Consider the following 21,030-nt stretch of genomic DNA (forward strand, 5'->3'; position numbering starts at 1 on the left):
AAGTGAAGTGACATCCCACACTTATCTTCCCTGCATTTAGTTGTTTGGGAATTCAAAGTATATAAGGATGAGTGACAGGACTGCTGAACATTTTTCAGTTTCAAAAGGAGAATCAGGATATAAATTTTAGCTGATAAATATAGGTAATGATAACAGGAAACTGACACTATGCCAAAAAACCTAAATCAGTCACTTTTTTTTTCTTGGATTTTGAATTCTTATTTGTTGGCCCCATATTTAAAGAGAAAATGAAAAAGTTTGCAAGCCAAAAGTGGGAAAGCAGAAAAAGAAATTTTATTTTGTATTAGTTTTTAATTGTGATTCAGAAGGAATCTTCTTAATGATAAGTGCATTCCTTAGCATCTGTTGACATCATTTGAAAAGTTTTATTGTTTTTATTGGAAATGAGGACTTCTTTTACATCCCAGTTATTTTAGGATGTACAACCAAGGAGTCCCATTGCATATCCCGATACTCAGGCAATCTAAAATTTAGGGAATTCATGCAGTATGAGTGCACCTCTCACTTTTATAAAGAGACACCAATTTCAAAGCAATTTTAACCTGTTCTAAAATAATTGCCCTCCACTGGCTTCTAGATGTGCCTGGAGCTTTGCCACGACCCTTTGGGAGTAGAGTGTAGACTGTTGTTTTAGACTAGATGCCTAAAACCTAAACAGTTGAAGATATAATCCCATTTTTGATTCTGAATTTTTATGTATGTTAAGCTAGAGGAAGGAATACAGAAACCACTACTTATCACTACTCAGTTTGACCCTCAGGAAGATATCTTGCCTGGTTTCCATCGTAACTCTGGATCCATTGCTGCATACTGAAACACCTGTTCAAAACTCTTCTTCACTTGCTCCTTTGACCATTGTAAGATCCTCATTGTCTTATTCCTTTTTTGGGAGGAGTACTTCAAACTCATGCACACTGTTAGGTCTCTAATACTGCCCAAAGTGATGTTTTCTCCTTACGGTTCCATGTTCTCTGCTGAAGTTTATGCTGCATTGTTCTACATGGGCAGCATTGCACTTTTATTACCATTGGTGTTGTTCATGCTAAGACTAGAGGCTGAGGATCAGGGCATCTGTATTGGAGTATAACTGCCACCTGTCCTTATAACCATAAAATCATTAAGGTCGGTATGGCCACTAAGATCATCTAGTCCAGCCAACAACAAACCATGCCTACTAAACCACATACATCCCTCAGTGCCATATCTACATGTTTTTTGAACACCTCCTGGGACAGTGACTCTGCCATATCCCTGGGCAGCCTGTTCCAGTGCATCACCACTCTTCCTTAGAAGAACGTTTTTCTAAAATCCAACCTGATCTCCCTTGGTGCAGCTTAAGGCCATCATCTCTTACCCTATCACTAGTTAACTGGGAGAAGAGGCCACCTCCCAGCTCACCACAGCCTCCTTTCAGGTAGCTGCAGAGATCAATAAAGTCTCCCTTGAGCCTCCTCTTCTCCAAACTGAACAATCACAGTTCTGTCAGCTGCTCCCCATAAGATTTGTGCTCCAGAACCTTCACAGCTGTGTTGCCTTTCTCTGGACACACTCCCTTTATGGTCTCTGATGATCTGACTTATTTCAGGAGGTTAGAAAGGAGACAGAATTAAAAAAAATCCTCAGAATAATGTTGCAAATTTCCAAATGAATAAATTCTTGCACAGTATGGTTGAACACTATCAGTAATGAGGGACCTTCTCTACAGGATACACAAAGCAGAATGGAGGTTATATATAGGTGCTTTCCTACACCTTCTGTTATTCTCGCAGGAGGGATTTAGAGGCAATACCAGAGAGGTAAGTTATACTTATTAGAAAAGACTGAATTCCATTTTCAGAAACTGAAAGTACTCACTTGGATTTTTTTCTGTTTCTGTATTTAAGTTCATTTTGCATTCCAGAGCTATTTCGCAACATTGCAGCAGTTGGTACTGATAGACCTGGGAAGGTCAAAAAGATGGACATTTTAAACAAAATAGACAACAGTTCCTTTTATTTTATCTTGTAAACACATTTGCAGTCTAGTTAAAGCAACAAAGCAAGACATTTCATACACTCAGTTCCTTAATTGAATGATAGACCAGAGCCTCAGCTTGTGTGATTCCGTGTCCTTCTCCTGCAATCAATTTAGTGCCATGGGAAATTGACTTCCAAAACCCATTTTTCATGCTGAACATAGAAACTTTTCATGTAGTTTCTACCAACGTTTCTGTGGCTGCTAATGTCGCCTCATCACTTGCAGAAAGTTTGGCTGCTACAGATTCCTCTGCCATCGAGTGACCCACCAGCAGTTTCACCATGAGTGAGAACCACGCTGGCTATCTCCATTTGCTGTCTATCATGGAAGAAGTTCTGCCAAGCAGGCCTCAGCAAACTTTTAGTTTGTCTGGCCACGTGGCTGGCATGCAAAATATATTCACTTTCTTTTTAATGTGAAAGGCAATCACAACACTTTTTTTTTTTCTCTTTTTGCTGACTTACAATGATTTTACAACAAATCAGCTGAACCAATTATGTTTTTGCTCTCTTTCAGAGGGAATTTAACTCTGTTATTTGGGACAATCTTTTGCAAAAGTTTTAGTTATAGTTAATGAATGTACGCATTTCCTTTAAGAAGATGTATGGCTAAGCCACAATGCCTGGGCATGAGTCAATAAAGGAAGCAATTCTTGCAAGCTTGTTTGCATCTATTCAGCTTTCAAAAACCAGTCTATGACAGCAGTATTGCATGACAAGTTACTGTCATATGAATACATGTGCAGCCATAAAACACTTTATGGAATGTTGGATCAGTGAGGAAAGTGGAAAAACAAGTCTAAATGGACTGTCTGTACCTTTTCAACTTCAGAATGTCTAGAAAAGCATCACTGAGTTTTCAACTGTCAATAAAAAAATTAAACAGAAAACCTCCGCTTTATTTTCATAACCCAACACTTTCAAGCCAATGATGAAGGGTTTTTTTGGAGCTTTAGAATTTGAAAAATAAGAAAAGTGGGGGAAAAATGAACCAAGCCTCTTGATTTTTTTCACTCCTGTCTTTTGCAACTGTGAAAAAAGAAAAGGAAAAACGAATGAAAAAAAAAACACCCTAATTCTAAGCCTTAAATAGTGCCAAAGAGGGCATGTTCTGCAGGCTGATAAGGCTGATATAGGGCAGAGCAATCAGCAATGTTCGGGTACAGTAAGCGGAAAGTGGAGCAGCTGCACTGTGCTTTAATTCTTTGAACTGTTCAACAGGAAGCAGCCCTGACTCGGGGCAGGGAACCAACCAGCCCTTCAGATGCTCGAAGGCTCTCGGTGTTGTCAGCACTCAGCACTTTGCAGGAGGCAGCTCCTCCGGGTCAGCAGCTAACTATGCTTTTGGAAACAAGCATCATGCCCCGGGGTCTACTCTTTCACATCACTGATCCCAAACTATATGGTGCAATATGCAACTGTTTCACACATAGTGCTGCTGTCTACAACTGCCTTTGCAGTTCCAGATTTTCTTGGCTTGATTTCCCCAGTGCTGGCCCAGAGATGATTGCAGCTCCTGCTAAGCTTCCCCTTCTCCTTTGGTGGAATCCCAGTGCAGTCAGTAAAGCAGCTCAGCACTGGGCCAGTCTTAATGCACTTTAGAAATTGCACTGCAGAAAGAGCAAAAGGACATCATTGCCACACACACAGCACCAATACTAATAATGCCAAGTCACAGCCTAGTGACAGAAAAAAACATTTATACATGCATGTGAAATCCAGAACAACAAATTGAGTTTATAAGCATCCCAAAGGCTAAAATATGCAAGCTGCAGTAGCTGCATTTTTATGAACATCAACTTTGCTGTGTGCAAACACACGTGTGCGCATACACACACCCATACACACACAGCCTGCACACACAGAGAACTATTTTTTTTTTCTTCTTCTTGATATACATGTTGTGGAAAATGTGTGTCTCTGTGGGTCTAGTGACATGCAAATGTTTACGTGGGTGTTAAAAAAAAATGGAGAAGGTGTGAGGCATGTATTCAGAGAGCCAGAAAGCCGCACACAGCCTTCTATTTATAGCACCTCGTGGTGAAATAGAGAAACCGAAGTGCAGCTTCTACCTGCTGTTCCCAACTGAAGTTTGACGAGAGCGGATAAAACCTTTCAGGGTCTCTTTGTAGTATTAACTGACAAGCAAAAGTGATGAGTTAGCTGTTTCCTTTGCGACCCTCTTTAGCAGGTGAAGAAGTCAACCGCTGCATGAGAGGAGTGGAACAAGCTGATGCTACTTCGGTGCCTGGAAATGTGCCCTTCTGAGCTCAGAGTGAAAAATAGAAACAGCAGTTGGGCTGAGCACGATGACCGCACTGTGCTTCTCCACCTGGATTCCCAGCCTTGGGTGAAGATGTTGTGATCTGTGCGCTTCGGGGTGTGTGGGCATTTCCAGTTCTTTATAATTCCATCTATCAGAAAGAGAGACGTAGAGAACAAGTGTCCTGGTATCAGGCTTGAGATCTGAGGTTATGGTTTAAACCCACTGATGATTTTTTATGCCGGTAATAGAGTATATGCACTTTTGCTCTCATGTTGTTCTTCGAAGAATTCTCCTAAAATGGAATCAAATTAATGTTCTCTTATTTATGTGGTCCTATAGGTGTAGAGTGTATCCATTATTGCAGTGCTCACTCATTTCTCTCCTGAGAAGACTAATTCAAATATTTTCCTCTTTGAAGATGAGATGTTCAGCAATTCAGAGGTTGAGGTGAGCAAGCATCTCACCACCCACCTCCTCCCACCACAAAGCTTGGTCTGAGTCCCCAGCACTAGCCACCACTCTGGCTCCTGCACTGGTAGAGAATATTTCCTCTTGCTCAGCTCTTCACTTTATGACACAGTGCAATCGTGCGGATCACACCACTTGTTCCACAAGGACTTTGGAGCTATCTATTTTCTTTTTTTGTATGTGTGTGTGTATGAAGTGAATATGGATGTGGCGCTCAGAAAATGACAGGGCTAAATGCAAAACATTAAGATCCTGCTTTACGCCTGGAGTTTGGGACAATGATGGTAAAACAAACAACCTAAAGCTAAGAACTTCTTTTTTTTTTCCATTATTTTAAATTTTATAAAATGTAAAGAAAGAAGATAAAATATGTGAGATGGTATCAACACATGGATTTATAAAAAAAAAAAGTTGAATTAACAGGTGCACCATTCTTTTTTTTTTTTTTTTGGTGGTGTATAATATATTGGCATTGATATCTAAAAGAGTTTTGATTTGAAATTTGAATCAGTGAGATCTTAAAATTCGATATCTGAACATTTGAGGAAAAAATTCATCTGTATTATGGTTGAATTAAGTTTTTGTTACTAATCTTTGAACTCTGTTGACTCACCAAAAAATGAGAATATTTTCATTTTCAGTTGACCTGAATTCAATTTTTATAAAACTGCATTTTAGAGGCTGCAGTGAGCCAACAGATGAGTTACTTAAACAGTTAGTACTAGGATAATAACAAGCAGTGAGTTTTACCTGTTTGTGACTCATATGAAATTGCTGGCAAAACATTATTCTGAATTCCTGTTTCATTCCAAAATTTCTTTGTTTCATTCATTAAGTATTAAAAATGTCCTAATTAAACTAACTGTTCATATGGCACATTGACTATTCCTTGACTAGAACACAACATATCTCCTAAGGACAATCAACCTTGAAAGCTTTTGATATCACTCTATCTAATTTTTCAGAAAGATGTGTTTGAAAGCCATAGTCTTCTTGTATGAAAAATGACATATCAAACTAAAGGTACTATAATCCCTAGGTGTAACTATGTGATCAATATTGCAATTGTTAGATAACTAATTTCGACCAGGCCTCCTAGTGCAAACATTAATAAATTCACTACCAACAAATTCTTACATTTTCTTTGATAACCATTTCTTAGAATTCACTGGAATTTGCATATTTTCTTCCCAGTCAATAAATAACTTAGATACTGATGGGGAGAGATCATAGAGGAGTGACAAAGGCTGTCAAGATGTATTCCTTTCAAGCAATTGCTAACAAAGCATCAACTTTTTGACAAAATATTTATTTATATACTATTTCTTTTTCCTCTGTCCTTATTGTGTTGCTTTTTCTGTGGCAAAATAAGAAAACGTGCTCCTACAGGAAAAAATGAACAAACAAACAACCCAACAGAAACTCGGAGCTTTCTTTAGAAGGTCCTACATTGGAGATAAGTCCAATCAAAACTCAAACCTTAGCAAAATTATGAAGGCGGAACATGTTCCTCATTCCCACTTCACCCACATACCCAGATCAAAAGTACCCATGATACTCTTGGGTTTTGCACTCATGTGCAGGACAGCAAGGGCAAATGAGTTTAGTTGCTAAGGCATATCAAAGCACTACTGTGGGTGTGATGCATGAGGACACTGATTTGCACTGTACTTCAAGAATGAGTCTTCTTGGGTAATCTGTTCCATTATGATGGCACAAGAGGCCCTGCTAAAGGTCTTGCCTTGGGATGAGACATTGTCCTTGTCTCAGAAAGCTTTCAACTGTAGGGAAAAAGGCAACCACAAGGGAAGATAATGGGGAAATTGTTGCCCAGGGTCATAAGTCAGGCCAGTGCTGGAAAATCTGCTTTTCTTGTTCCTTCTACTGGACCATACTGCCTTTGAGGGAGATGCTGTGAAGACATGCCTAGTCCTGGCGTTTTTAGGCTAATTTCTGTATTTGTTATTTTAGCATAATTATGAAGTTTTAGGTTAAGCACTACCTAACAGTTGGTTCTCTGCCTAAGGTATAGCTCAGCTCGGTTTCATTAGGACTTTAGACTTGTGTAATGTAAAACACATTAAAGCACAGCCAAACCACTCCAGTTCACTAATCAGGGCAGAAGTAGGTGGAGGAGAGATCCTTCAGTTCTGCCCAAAGGCAAAATCAAGGAGGTCACAGCAGGGTGGAGTGAGGTGGATATCAGGGATTAAGAACTGATCTCAGCAAATTCAGCCCAGTCAAAATAAAATGTTTTTTCTTCATTATAATTTTACCTCAGAACAACTTAGGCATGTCAGTCTTTCTAAGATTAAGAAAAAAAACTCAGAGCCAGCTTTTTTAGCAGTGAAAGCAAGCCCTAACTACAGACCTAGTTTAAAGGCCCATCTTCACTAGAGATACTTGGTTGATTAGCACTGCCAATTAGCGAAATGTTTTAAAAACAATCATGGGTATTCCTTCAGAATCTCCCCATCTCTTCCTAAGTTTGGGACCTAGTGCTTGATCTAGTGGTCAGCAAACCTGCCCACAGCAGGGGAGTTGGAACTAGAAGATCTTTGAGTTCCAACCCAAGCCATTCTGTGATTCTAAGTTCAACTTTGGTATAAATCAGCAAGGACATGGCTAGTGTATTGAGGGAGTTGAGGAGGTAGCAATTACTGAAACAAACTGACAGTCTCTAGAAGTACATCTTCTAGAGGTTCACTTACATGTCGGTCTGCAAAGAGGAGCAAGAAGGATTAATCGGAAACAACAGCTCTTCAGGTGCAGCATTTTGAGCTTTTTTTTCTTTTTTTCCAATACAAAAAGCCACCACCACCATCCCCCACCTTGTACTAGATTGAACCAGGCCTGAGTGAAAGCTGGGGCTGGCAAAGCTCCAGCCGAATGCTGAGGGTATGCTCAAAAGCAGGAAGCTGTGGCAAAGCTGAGTCGCTAAAAAGCTACTGGAGCCAATAGACTGTGGTCATGAGGATAGGTAGCAGCTATGGGAAAACTCAAAAGCATCTTCAAAACAGGCTTGAAAAGTACTGCTGATCTTTGCACATTGACTGGGCTTTTGTGTGTACGGTTACGCTTGAAGCACTGATGCTAACATTTGCGTTGACGCTCTGGCACACTGCATATGATCTATCCCTACGCATGGTTTGCTACTCATGCACCTAAATGCAGAGGTACGCTTTGATGGTGAAAGGAATGCGTAGGAGCAGAGAACTGGGTTCATCTGGCAGCATTTGTGACAGCATTCGGGGCAAAGCAGGCTGTAAACATTCGCTGGTGAAGAGCTGCCTCTTTCTGTGGCTATGTGAAAAGCCAGACCCACAGTTGTGGATTGACTAATTCTTTTACAGGATGGAAAAAAGATACTGGCTGTGAAGCTAGCAAAAACACACCAGGTGGTCAATATATCATGGATGTCCATTGTTCTAGGAGATTGTTTCATTCATTAATATGAACTTCAGTGATGAGAACAGGATGTACAATATTACTGCATGAGATAGGGAGAAAGGAGATGGAAGGGATGAGGTAAGGTATCTTTTTTTTCCTCTGGTTGCCCTTGGGGGAGGAGAGGGAGTGGCTGTGTTTCAGATCTGAACTGCTTGAAGCTGAGAAAAAGAGAGGACTTCCAGCATTTTCTCAGGGGAGAGGCAGCTGCTACCAAAAAGCACAGTTCCTTTTTTGGGGGGTACAGCCTGAGAGACTGCTTCTTGTGTTTCTCAGTGCCTGAAATGGTCACAAGAAACCACCTATGCAAGATGGAGACACAGAGGTAACTTCTGCAGGCTCTACTCTGCTGAGGGTCAGAAAACACAAGAACATCCAAGATGCTGGTTGTTCCATTTGTCTCCCTCATACTGCCCTGTGGACCCTAGGTGAACTGAGTAGGGATTTCTGAGAACCTGCATGCTGTTTTTGCTGTGTTTTATGGGTTTTCAACAGTTCCCTGCTCTCAGGGGGAGGAATCTCAATATGTGTCAGCTCTATTACCAGGCTGTGTCAAAATCCTTTTTCAGACCTTGCTTGCTTCTTGCTCATCATCTGAGCTACAAACCCAAGGCCTAATCTGTCCAATGAAATACAAAGTATCTGATCTAAGGACAGATGTGGGCACTTATAGAAGTGGCTAAATTAGAGCAGGATGATTGTGGGCCTAACAAGATGCCTCAGGGTCTAAGAAAGTCGATGGTTTGGGCCTGCTTTGTGTCTTACTGGGGGCCTATGGAATCTGGGATGAAAGAGGCATAGGTAGAGGAGGATGCCACCATCATCTTTGAACTGTCTTCTTTCTAGAGAGTAGACATTTTGTGCCAAATCTGCAGCCAGCAAGGTGGCCAAGGAGGATGTAACATTGGAGCTGGTGTGCTCACGCTTGCTTTTACATCCCATCATAAGTAGTTTTGTACCAGCTACAAAGCACACTGCCTGCTGCGAAGTATCTTCTATGCCATAGCTCCACTGTGGGATCACATTCAGGTTCAAACTCAACATCACACTCTGATGGTGGCTGGAGAAGACATAGAAATGAAAAGAAAAATTTCTTTCTTTTTCCTAGAGAGTATGTCCTAGAAACAGAGTTGAAAAGAAAAAGAAAAAAAAAAAGAAGAAAATAATTTATGTTGGCCTGAGCTGTGGTTTGGAATGAGAAAAGGAGAAAAGAAACAAAACAAAAATACTGGCCCACAAAGAAGAGAAAACAGGAAAGGAAAAGAACAAAACATCCTGTACACAGCAGCCAGTCAGTCGAGGAGGGAGGGTCCTTGTCATCTGCATTCCTCTCCTAAAGTGGGCAGGGAAAACCTTGATCAAAACTGTGTTGCTCAAACCTTCCCTTCCTTTCTTCAGGTTTTTCTTCTCACCCCTTTGCGTGATTTCTTTTGTTTAGCTCCAAGCTGGGTCATCAAGACCAAAGGTGGCTTCTGACCTTCCCTGCTCCAAAGTAGAGCTCAGCCTGCCCTGCCCCAACATGTAGGGCAACTTCTGACCCTGAGGCAGTGTCTTGCAGCTAACGCCATATTGTGACCAAGCTAACAAAACTGGTAGTCTGAACTGAATTGAAGCTCAGAGCCCAGGCAGAGAATTTTGGGTCTCTGCTTCTGCCTATGCGAAAAATACCTCTTATTCTTCATTACAGTAGTTAACCTGAGAATAAAGCCAGTGTGGAGACATGGCTGATGTTTCAGCTCATGAAGGAGCTGGTCTGAAGGGTGGGGGGGCTAGGATGGATCAGAGGGAGAGGCTGGTTTTTTCAGAGATAAGGAGGGAACATGATGCACTGGGGCTATTCATATGCCATCTTTCAGTATACTTGAAAGATGGGTGCAAGCAGTAGTCTTGATGGGGGAAATACCTCTCCTATAAGAGATCTTGCACTAAGGCCAGATAAACACTAGTCAGGTACCCCTGTCATGGTCATCAGTTATGTGGTCTTGCTGAAGTGGATGTAATTTCCTCCAGAGCCCATAAATTTCATTTGTTAATCAGTTCCAGAGTTAATGTCTCCCCCTCGAGACAGGCTACATGCATGAATCTATCCCTGATCATCTGGAGGTAATCTCCTCCCCTGTCCTTTCTCCCAGAGAGGCCAAAATTAGTTTTTGAAATAGGAAAACAGAACATTTCCAATGAGTGGAGAATGCAGTCTTGCAGCTGGGAAGTCTGGTTGCCCTAGTTCTACCCCATCAGAGAAACAAATGGAGAATAGACTCATGCATCAGCAAAGTAAAACCTGAATGAATTCCCCCAGAACTGTTTCTCCTTAATAGCAGTGTCCTTGAAGTTAGCTTAACTGATATGAAAGCGTATACAGGTTAGACTTGAAGGCAGCCTAAAAAAGATGGTAACACATTTAGCTTCTTTCATCCATTTTGTCTTGATTCTTATCTTATTTCAGGATACTTTTTTTTCCCTTCTGCTTTACTGTTAAAATTCAGCTCACAAGCCACATTTGGGTGGCCTCGTAATTAGAGATAGAGCACAGAAGAGAATATGTGGGGGCCAACTGCAACAGAGTTCTTTATACTGAAAAGGCAGAAGAAACCTATTCAAGATGGCATAGCAGGTGAATTCTGAATTAGCTTCGTCATCTTTCCAGATACCTTAGACTTGGAAAATTTTTTTTCTGACATAGGGCTAAATAAATGCCTTGAAGCATATATTTTTTCCTTTCCAATGATGCATTGATTATTTAGGTTCTTTTAACAGGCACTGCCTTCATACATTATCATCTACTGTAAATCCCTACTCTCCTCTGTCATGTCTTTTCCACACCAGTCAACCTGTACCTTCTCTATTCCAGTTTATTTTAGAGCACTGAGCTACTTAGAATTATTTATTTTAGGATCAGTTACTGATTCACTTAGTGACTAACTCATTTCATCACTCCATGCCTCAATTTACCTATAAATTAAGAAGGATTAATAGTACCTGCTTTTCAGGGCTGTTAGCAGCCTAAATTAATTCATGCTTTATAAACTCATGTTTATAAAGAGATTTGAGATCCTTGGTTACTGGAGGGTAGGGAGCTGCAAAGTGTCTTATTTTTACTCAATAATGTTTTTATTTTGGTGTAACTTTGCACTATAGAAGTAAAGGAAACCTTGCAAATACTTGTCGAATCTATTATTCCCGAGGCTTAATTTATACTGCAATTCAGATACAAGCATTTTGTCTGTATATTTTTTTTTCTTGATGTTTCAGTCAGAGTTAATGTCTTGATCTACTTTACTGAGAAATGCTATACGGTGGGAAATGTGGCAGTAAATATGGCAGTGTGAGTAACAGAGCCACTCAGTGTGATTAAAAATCTAATGTGAGCTTCTTCTGAGGTGAGTTCATTTTGTTGTGATTACTGCATAATATGTAGACAAAAAGCCAGGAAGTTAGACTTACCATTAGAATTTGTAACAGTACTGTGCAGTGGTCATGGTGGTGATGGGTGGATGGGTGGTGATGGGACTAAATGATCTTAACAGTCTTTTCCAACCTTAATGATTCTGTGATTCATTGTGAAAATTTTATTGGCATTGTGGGAGCTCTGAGTCTGTCAGGGAGAGTGAAAGGACAGCAAACCAGGTGATGGCCTGAGGGGAGTGTGTCTCAAATGAATCCTGAATTCATTTTGTAATAATTTCACTGTGCCAGTGATTACAGTCTGCTTCTCATATCGTGTCACTGTGCAAATATTACTTATAAAAGGGTTTTACTTGGACTTGAATAGGCATGTGTGGACAGACCATCAGTTTTGTTGTGGACAGTTGGAGTAGATGATCTTGGAGGTGTTTTCCAACCTTAATGATTCTATGATTCTATGAAAACTAGGTCCACTGAAATTGTTAGACTTTTTATTCCATTACTTCTTCTCTTGTAAACAAACTTTGGTTTGTAATGCAGAAAATGAAGCAGAAAAGCAGAAGTTATGCAGAAAATAAGTGAATGAGATATCTCTCAGTAGTTTTGCCTTTGATGCCAGTGGGAGTAGGCTTTAACCCCTAGTCTTGTTGCTACTAGCAACACATTTAGCACCATATATAGGAATCTCTCAGTGGAAGAGACAATCAGAGTGGCAAAACAGTTGAAATATCAACAAGATGGAGCAGAGAGAGGGAAATGGCTTTTTGCTTTTTAATCCAAGGACAGCTGCACATCTCTATTCTAACATAATGTAGAAGAGCTGCAGAGTGTGAGACGAACCATTTGTTGACAGTAAGTGGAGCTCACTGGCCCTGCCCTCAGACTTGTCGGTGGGAACTGTGGGTATTACTTCTACAATGGACACCCAAGGTTCTCCCCTGAACCAAGGAGCTTTCTGAGCACGTGTATACAGTCAAAACGTGGCCCAAAACAAGGCCTCCCTTTGATAGGAACCTTTCTTTCTGAGCTTAGTCTGCTAGCTCCTGCTCTTTTTCATCTTCTCAGACTGTAATAATTATCCAGATGACATATATAAGGAGGATTATTAAAAATTAACCCAGCTCTCCAGCTCTGGAGTCACTGCCAAATATTTGTCGATTCGTAGAGGAAGTCTAAGTGAGTAAACCATGCTGAATGACAATAGCTCTGCTTCCCAGCCAGACTGAACAGCCCATAGTGTAACTCAAACATTTCCTCTTTCTAAGCCTTCTTATAAAAGAGAAGACAAGGAAAGGACAAAAAGGACATTCAGAAGAACATAGAACTGGAAAAACAACCACTGATGTAATGTGCTTTCCAAACTAAACATGAGGCATACACTGTTTCTGCCATTTAAATAGTGATTTAAAAAGAAAACAAAACAAAAACACAACAAACCAAATAGGCACATAACTTTGTCTGCTTAGCCCTGAACACTGAAATAAAAAACGTGAGCATGTTAAATGGCTAGGGAATATCTGCCCTGCAGTACACATATTTTGAATCATTTCTTTTTCCAGTAGAGAGAAAAGTTGACCAAAAAACTGGGAAGCAGGATTAGGACAGATTTATTCTCAGAAAGAATGAAAGAGTGGTGAGGCACTGGAACAGGCTGCTCGGGGAGGTGGTGGAGTCATCATTCCTAGAGGTTTTCAAAAGTAGGGTAGATATGGTATTGAGGGACATGGTAAGTGGTCTTGGTGGGGAGGGGTTGATGATTGGACTAGATGATCATAGAGGCCTTTTCCAAACTAAATGATTCTATGATTGTATGACTTACAGGGCATAGAAATGTGAATGAGAAGCAGAGCATGCAAGGCAGAGGAGCAATAGTAGTATCATGGACCTCCAGTGACTTTATGTGGTCCTACAAGGCCCAGCTGGGATGACGTTTTCATTCTATAAACACATAGTAAACAGGTAGGCCTTTGGAAAGTACTTGGAAATTGAATCAAGAGGATAGCAAAAGGAGGATTAATTTACATCCTTATTTCACAGAAGGGTAACTAAAGTATGGAGAGATCCAAGCCTCTTTGCTGCCTACACTTTTCTACATCTAATCTGGCCTGTTCACAGACAGAACTTAAACCAGCAGAGTTAAATGCTGTTTTCAGGATTGGGACCTATACGACTTGTCCAAAATCACCAAGGAAGTATATAGGAATTATACTCTGATCTCTTTAGTCCTGCATCACTCTTTCAACCACAAAACCATCCTTCCTGTCTCTGTATAAAGATACAGCTGAGAGAAGTGATTTTATGCACATATGCACAAAGAAAGCCTTAATAAGAGTATAGACATAGTAAAGTGAAAGTATTATTAGAAGTCACATTAATTCAGTAAGCCTCAGAGTGAACTTCGTTGTATAAAGGAGTCTTATTTCTGTACACTCCTCCATCAACTTTTTCCCATTTCAGACATCACAATAGGACTCCATTATATGAAATTTCTGATTGCATCTTATGGAAAGAAGGAAAAAACACATGAATCTGAGCTGGAACAAAGCCATAGAACTTGATCTCATAATGCAAATAATTACAACTTTGGTGCATCTTGTATGAGTCACTGATCTATTTCACTGAATTTCTTTATACGTGAATGAAGTGAATCTTTTCCTGTGGGAGGGTCCAAACAGAAACAATGAGAAAAGAAACTGGTCTTCCTTCTGTTCTGAGTATGAATAATGACAACATTGATCAAGTTATTCAGCACATCTTAGCTAAAGTTAGTAAAGCAATTCTGTATTAAACTAGGAAACAACTGGGCTATATTTTCAAATTTTCTTTAATAATGTTCCTTATTAAATTGGCAGATGACCAGGCCAAAACAAGCAAAAGAAAGGAGTTTCTCTTTTACCATGTCTCAGAGAAGCAGAACTCCTTGCTGCTAGAAATTTTATGGATACTAATACACAGATCAATAAGCAACATTTTTTCTTTCAAAAATCTGTGGCTTTGGATTGCAAAGATGTGTTTCTGCCTCATGAAGTCTTTGAGCCATGAGTTGCTTAAGTGAGGGAAAGTCTTCTGAGAAAAGGTCACTTCTAGCCGAGTTCTCTCATGCTTTTTTAATCTCACCTGAAGGGATGGGCAGATGCCAAAGTAGGAGCATGTAAATGTATGCTCCTCTGATTCCTAGATAAATCAGATTTTTCTGTATTTGGAATGAGCTCCACGAGGAGCTGAACCCCATCTCTAGGTGGAGGAAGCAGAAGGCTATGTTAGTAAACTGCACTAAGTAAAAGCTGATTCCAGTGAAAGTTGAGAGAATATGGAGGACTTCTCAGTCATCTAAAAAACAGACAAAGTGTTTTATTTTTATGTATATATATGTATAGTGTTATATAAGCATTGTGTTTTATATATATATAGTGTTATATATAATTTATATTAGAGTTATATAAAATGTCTAGTTACATAAGCTTTCTTTCTATTCACTGGGGAGATCTAGGCATCTTTGGAGTCTGATTCATCAAATCCTAAGGCAGAAGTCCAAGATAAGGAGAATTAATCACCTTGTGTCACTTTAGGTCTTTAATAGTAGCCACAGTAAATAATGTATTTGGGATGTATATGGCAGGATTCAGTTAAAGACTGAAATTGTGGAAGTCCACTTGTGGAACATGTACTCTGTTTCTCTTAAGAGGCAATGGAGATGTTGTAAAAGACAGACTGTGGAGCCTGGTGATCTGTTTCATATTACTCTACAGTACACAGATTTGGTCAGGTGCAGACCTCTAGACATGTAGAATAGTTGGTGTTTACTTCTATCTGAACTATCCTAGAGGGTCTTGTCTCACCTTCACTGGATACTCTGGGAAGATGGAGGTTCCTTATCATGTGGAAATCTTTGATATATTAGATCATCTCAGATGACACAAGATGTCTATATTTTGGCAACTGAATCACACTCCTGCTCTCCGTTTACTGTAGTAGGATTGTATTTACTGTTTCAATTCAGTTGCCCCTAAATGGTGTCTAGTACCTTTTCAAGTGCCCTATGGAATTTTTTGTTTCTTGAATACCTCTACATGTATGGATTCAACTCCATGTATGAATGGCTTAGATAGCTTGCTACTTCCAAAACTGTAGCAGATTTCAATGTTTAAATTACAATCACATACATTTAGATGCCTGTTTCCAGAACTATATCCCATTTCTACTTCTGGAAGAAGTAAGATGAGTTCTACTAAAAATGATCTTGAAAAATTCCACCAGAACAGAAGGAGTACAACACTTCTAGAAGCACTCAGCAACTTCAGTAAACAGTTCTTTCTTTTTATCTCTTTTCAGCATTTCTTTCTCCAAAATGACAGCAGGTGTAGAGATCTAGCTCCTGAATGAGAGGCACATTATTTCTTTCTTTTTTTTTTTTTTTTTTGTTTATAATGTAGCATTTCATAATAATGAAAAAAGGATTCTTGAATTTGTAACAGAACCAAAAATGCCAGCTGCTACTTTATGCTTGATCTCAGTACAGTGAACGGAAAGTAGCTTTTAATCACTGGTTGGCTATTAGTTTGACAGAACCTCTTCATCACAAACCACAAGTCACCCTTACACATGGAAGCAATTTTGATTTTTCTTAGGGAGAAAAAAAGATCTTTGCTGTTTCCAAAGATCTGTGACAGTTAGGATGGCTAAGCTCAAAGCTTTTCATTTAGGGCACACTGACACATACGGACACAAATGGATAAAGCTCATTTTGCCTACCCTCCACACTGGGTGGATGTAGGCCAGCTCTGAACTGGAAGCCAGAAATCATGTTAGGCTGGAACTCTGCCCAAGCTAATAAGATTTGTTGATGGCATGTGCTGAGAAGCAAGGCATATTTGTTTGGGTAATGCATCATTTTCATGTAGTTAAAAGCTTCTACATACTTCAGTTCACTAGGATTCCTAGTCCTGTGTACCTATGTCCAGCTGCCTTCAGTTTCACTAATGGTAGCCTTGAAGGAGAAAACAGTATATTATAATTTGTCCGAAACCCACCAAGAACTTCTGTTGACATATTAAATTTTGGATAAGGTCCACAAGTGTTTATACTGTTCTATCTATGAAAAAAGAAATATGGACTAGTGTTTATAGGAAAATATTGTTCTAGACTGAATCATTTAGAGTGGATATAAGAAAAAAATTTTTTGCAGTATGAGCAGTGAAGCACTGGAACAGGTTGCCTAGAGAGGTGGTGGATGCCTCATCACTGGAGACATTCACAGTCAGGCTGGACAGGACTCTGAATAACTTGATATAGCCGTAGTTGTCCCTGTTCATTGCAAGGGAGTTGGACTCAATGGCCTTTAAAAGTCCCTTCCAACTCAAATGATTCTATGATCCTATGGTTCTAGAAATCTCCATCCAGTGGAGTTTTCTTTTTCAGCTATTGACTAGCATGAGCTGTAGGAGGCTTCTAATCATCAGGACAACCTGCTTGTGCACAGCAGGCCCCTCACGTACAGAGAAAATACTAACATTTACCACATGATCCTAAGAAGCAACAGCTCAAGGATCGTTGGTTTCTCTCCATTGAATGATAACCCAGTAAAAAGTCTATGAAGATTTCAACAAGCTTCATAGTGTTGAAACATGAATCTGAGAATGCTGCATGGCATACTACATGAAAAGTGTTTGCTTAACCATACAATCATCCAGATTAAAGTTGGAAAGACTGATAAAATAATCTAGTCCAAGCATCGGCCCATTAATGTGACTGTCTAGACCACGTCCCTCAGTGCCAGGTCTACCCTTTTCTTGAACATCTCCAGGGAGAATATCTTCACCACCTCCATGGGCAGCCTGTTCCAATGCCTCAGTCATTCAGAGAAGAAATTTTTCCTAATCCAACATTCTTCAAGTCTTCATTTTTTGTTCATTCTTTGTGAAGTAGGTTGTGGAATTGTTTATTTTCTTATAATTCCCTTTGCACATTTGAATGCTTCAATACTGAAGAAATCGAAGTCTAGCCATGTGAATAACCCTCCTGAGCTTATCAACTATTCTTACTCTGCCTGGTGCTCAACTTGACTCGTAAGGTGGGTCTTTGCAAGCTTAATAGAAGGTTTTAAACTGTATGTCAATTTGTAATAATGAAAATAAAAGAATTGAAAGAAAGCATGAAATATTGCACATGAGGTACTTTTCTCTCTCTAAATATTGATCAAATAAAAAATGGAATTTTAAATGAAAGTGCCATTTTAATGGTAATTGTGGTCCTGAGGTCACAGTTAAGTAATTGGGCATCAACATGCAATATCACAGAACCTAGTTCTTCCTAAAGTGGTATGAATTGATAATAAAGCTAGAGATGTCAAATGCATGACATTGATGTGAAATCAGCATGAGTGAGAGTAGAATCCAGCCTCTTGTGAATTATCATTGCTCTGAATTGCTCTTATTTCTGACAGTTTTATGGCAAGCTCTTCACAATATTTTAACATTGCATTTTTGTATGTGTGTTGAATGTTCTATTTGAATCCTGCATAACCACAGTGGGTTCCCCAGGGGCATCCCAACTACATATACATGAAGTTCTGCCTAATGTTTCACTTCACTTTATTTGAATCTTGTATTATTACAGTACAGAATGAATACTTACGTTAAAAACACTTTTCCCAGCAATTTCACCAAAACTTTTTTTTTTTTCTTTTTATCCTCCTTTTTTAAAATAAATAGTCTGTTTACATGGAAGCATGGGAGAATGGGACTATGTATGCTACTTATTATTGCAGATGTTCTGAAAAATGAAAGGCTTTTCATAGCCTAATTAAATATGTATAAAAAGTATTTTCGTGTTCTATATGAACACTTAAAACTTTCAAAATAGCTTGTATTGATTCAATCTAGAAAAAAGTTTCTCAAAATATGCTTTATGATGGTTTGGTTTTCTGAATGCAAATTAGGAATGTTAAAAAGCTGAACAAGATCATAAATTTTAAATCATAAATCATTTTACAAACATTGCTCTGACTTTTTATTTAAGTTTATTTTTTATTTTCCCATATTTTATTTTATTTTGCTTTATTTTATGTACATTTTTTTTCCTCCAACATGATAAAGAAAATATATCAATATTACTTCTCAGGTCACTGTGGGGAATCTTGGGAAGGACTACATAACTGCTCTGAAATTCTTAATTTTTACTCATTGAATGTAGTTATTTTCAGCTATTCTATACAGATAAGACCTACATGTGGAAGAGATGTGGAAGGGATATAGAAGCCTTCTGCTGGATCTCTGAAAACTCTTGGGAGGTCTTATCATAAGTATTGGTAGTTCCCATCAGTATCATCATGACTTGACTTCTTGTTCCTGCTGCAAGACTATCATTTGACTATCACAGACAGCTCAAGGCTGTATTTTCTGTTGTGCTGTAAGGTGTAAGTGTTATGTACAGCTCACTGAGTAACTGGATAGCTGTCTCTGGGGTTTTAGGTTCTGAGTAGGGCAGGACAACTGCAAAGAGCCTAAAAGATTGTTAACTCAGTTGGTAAGCTTGATTGCCTTCACTTTGCAAGCTGTGCTACTCTTGTGTTATTTTGTCCTAGTTATTGATCTGTTTTTTTTTTTTTTTAGATATAGATTTTTAAGTCTAATTTCACACACACAAAAAAAGAATTATTCAATTTCATTGTTGGTGAGCCAATAATTTATTATCCATATAGTTTAAATTAAGCTGGAGGAAATGAGAAGGTAAGAGGAGGCCTGGAGGTTTGACTTTCCCACTGAATCTGAGAAAGAATTTGTGAAATCAGTGTCTCATTGAGACATTCTGCATAAGAAAAAAGCATCAGTCCAAACTCATCAGTGATATTAGGTGCTGGAGAACTCAACTAAAGAGTAGTAGTAGGAAACCCAGTAAACATGTGTTTTGGTTTTTACTCAGCCCAGAAGTTGAAATATTCTTAGTCAAAAAAAGAGTTCATGAAGGGCAGTGCTTTTGCGTCACCTTGAATGGCTGTTTTTGTGACTGGGGAGAAAAACAATGGTTTTGCCACAATCTCATGGCAACATGAAGTCTTACTTCTGAGTGACGCATTCTGCTTAGATAGAAGGTAAGACACTTCTCAGGAGTGATATATGACATTCTAAATGAAGTGGCTGAAATATATGGGCTGACTAAGTATTTATGGTTCCAGTGTTCTCCGCTGAGAATGAAGAGGTCCTGTGCTGCTAATTCATCCTAAAACTCAGCAAATTAGGGGAAGGATATGGTGATGAATTCCAGATCAATGACACTAAAAAAGAAACCACTCAGCAAGAAATGATTTGAGCCATTCACCATCTCTTTCACCTCTGCCACCATAGTAGGTAGGAGAGTGAAATTAAGCATGGATTTTAGCTGGGCTTTTTTTGTTTGGAACTAAGCAGAGTATCAGAGTCCTGGGAAGAATGTGCTGTTCTGGTCCAGATGAGTAAAGGTAAGATTCCAAGGAGAAATTTCACTTATAGGTAGAGGGAACTTGATGTACTTTTTGCAAAATTGGTTTTCCTCTCGAAGCTCCAGGTCTCCACTCAGCCCATCACTGGATTTCCCAGCTGCTCTACTAAAAGTAAATTGGTGAACATTAAACTTTCTCTTGGCAGGAATTTTAACAAGTGTCTAATAAAGACATGTGCTGATGCAGCTAATGAGTAATAATGTCAACATAGCCAGCTATTTGAGAGGTTTGTATTATTCCTTTTTCTCTTTCCTTATGAAGGGGGAAAGCTGCACTGTAGCATGTTATTTACAGTACAACATGATTCAATTGCCAGAGCAGGGAAAAAAGTCAACCCATTGTTCAAGGCTTACATACAGATTGAACATTAAGAAGTAAATTTTCCTGCTTGAAAAATGTAACCCCTCCTCTTTCCCTTTGGCATAGTTTCATCTGGAAGCTTTACTTCTGAAACTTGGCTTCAGAAGGCAGATCAAGTGATTGGTGTAAATAAATAAACAAATAAAACCAAACAACCAAAGAAAAGCAAGACTAGGTGCAGCTGCAGTGAAGGTAGGAGAATGCTCAGTTTCCTGCCCTCTATCAAGTCCTTCTTTAAGACCTCTGGGAGCTGTAGAGAGCTGCAGCCTTTACTGACTATTATAGAATCATAGAAATGTTTGAGTTGGAAGGCACCCATAGAGGCCACCGAGTGCAACGACCCAGCAATAAATAGGGACAGCTACAGCTAGATCAGATTGCTCAGAACCCCATCCAGCTTGACCTTAAACATCTTCAAGGTCAGGGAATCCATTAAACTATTGAGACACAAACTATTCAGTTCAATGGGCTTCGGTTGTCATCTTTAAACTGTAAAAAAAAATGGAAATATAAATTTATAAATACAAAATAAACTTTGAAAGCCTGGAAAATATTTAACAATCCACTCAATT

General features: G+C 39.2%; 1 long non-coding RNA gene across 1 annotated transcript in view; it reads left to right on the forward strand.

The window, feature by feature from the left end:
- Positions 1–7,908: 7,908 nt before the first annotated feature.
- LOC146545187 (uncharacterized) overlaps positions 7,909–21,030 on the forward strand; it is a 94,757-nt gene continuing 81,635 nt past the window's right edge. The window contains exon 1 of the long non-coding RNA XR_014880862.1: positions 7,909–8,298. This is a non-coding gene — a long non-coding RNA (uncharacterized LOC146545187). The remainder of the gene's footprint in view (positions 8,299–21,030) is intronic.

This window comes from Meleagris gallopavo, chromosome 1, assembly GCF_905368555.1.
Source record: "Meleagris gallopavo chromosome 1, MGAL_WU_HG_1.1, whole genome shotgun sequence".
Classification (NCBI taxonomy): domain Eukaryota; kingdom Metazoa; phylum Chordata; class Aves; order Galliformes; family Phasianidae; genus Meleagris; species Meleagris gallopavo.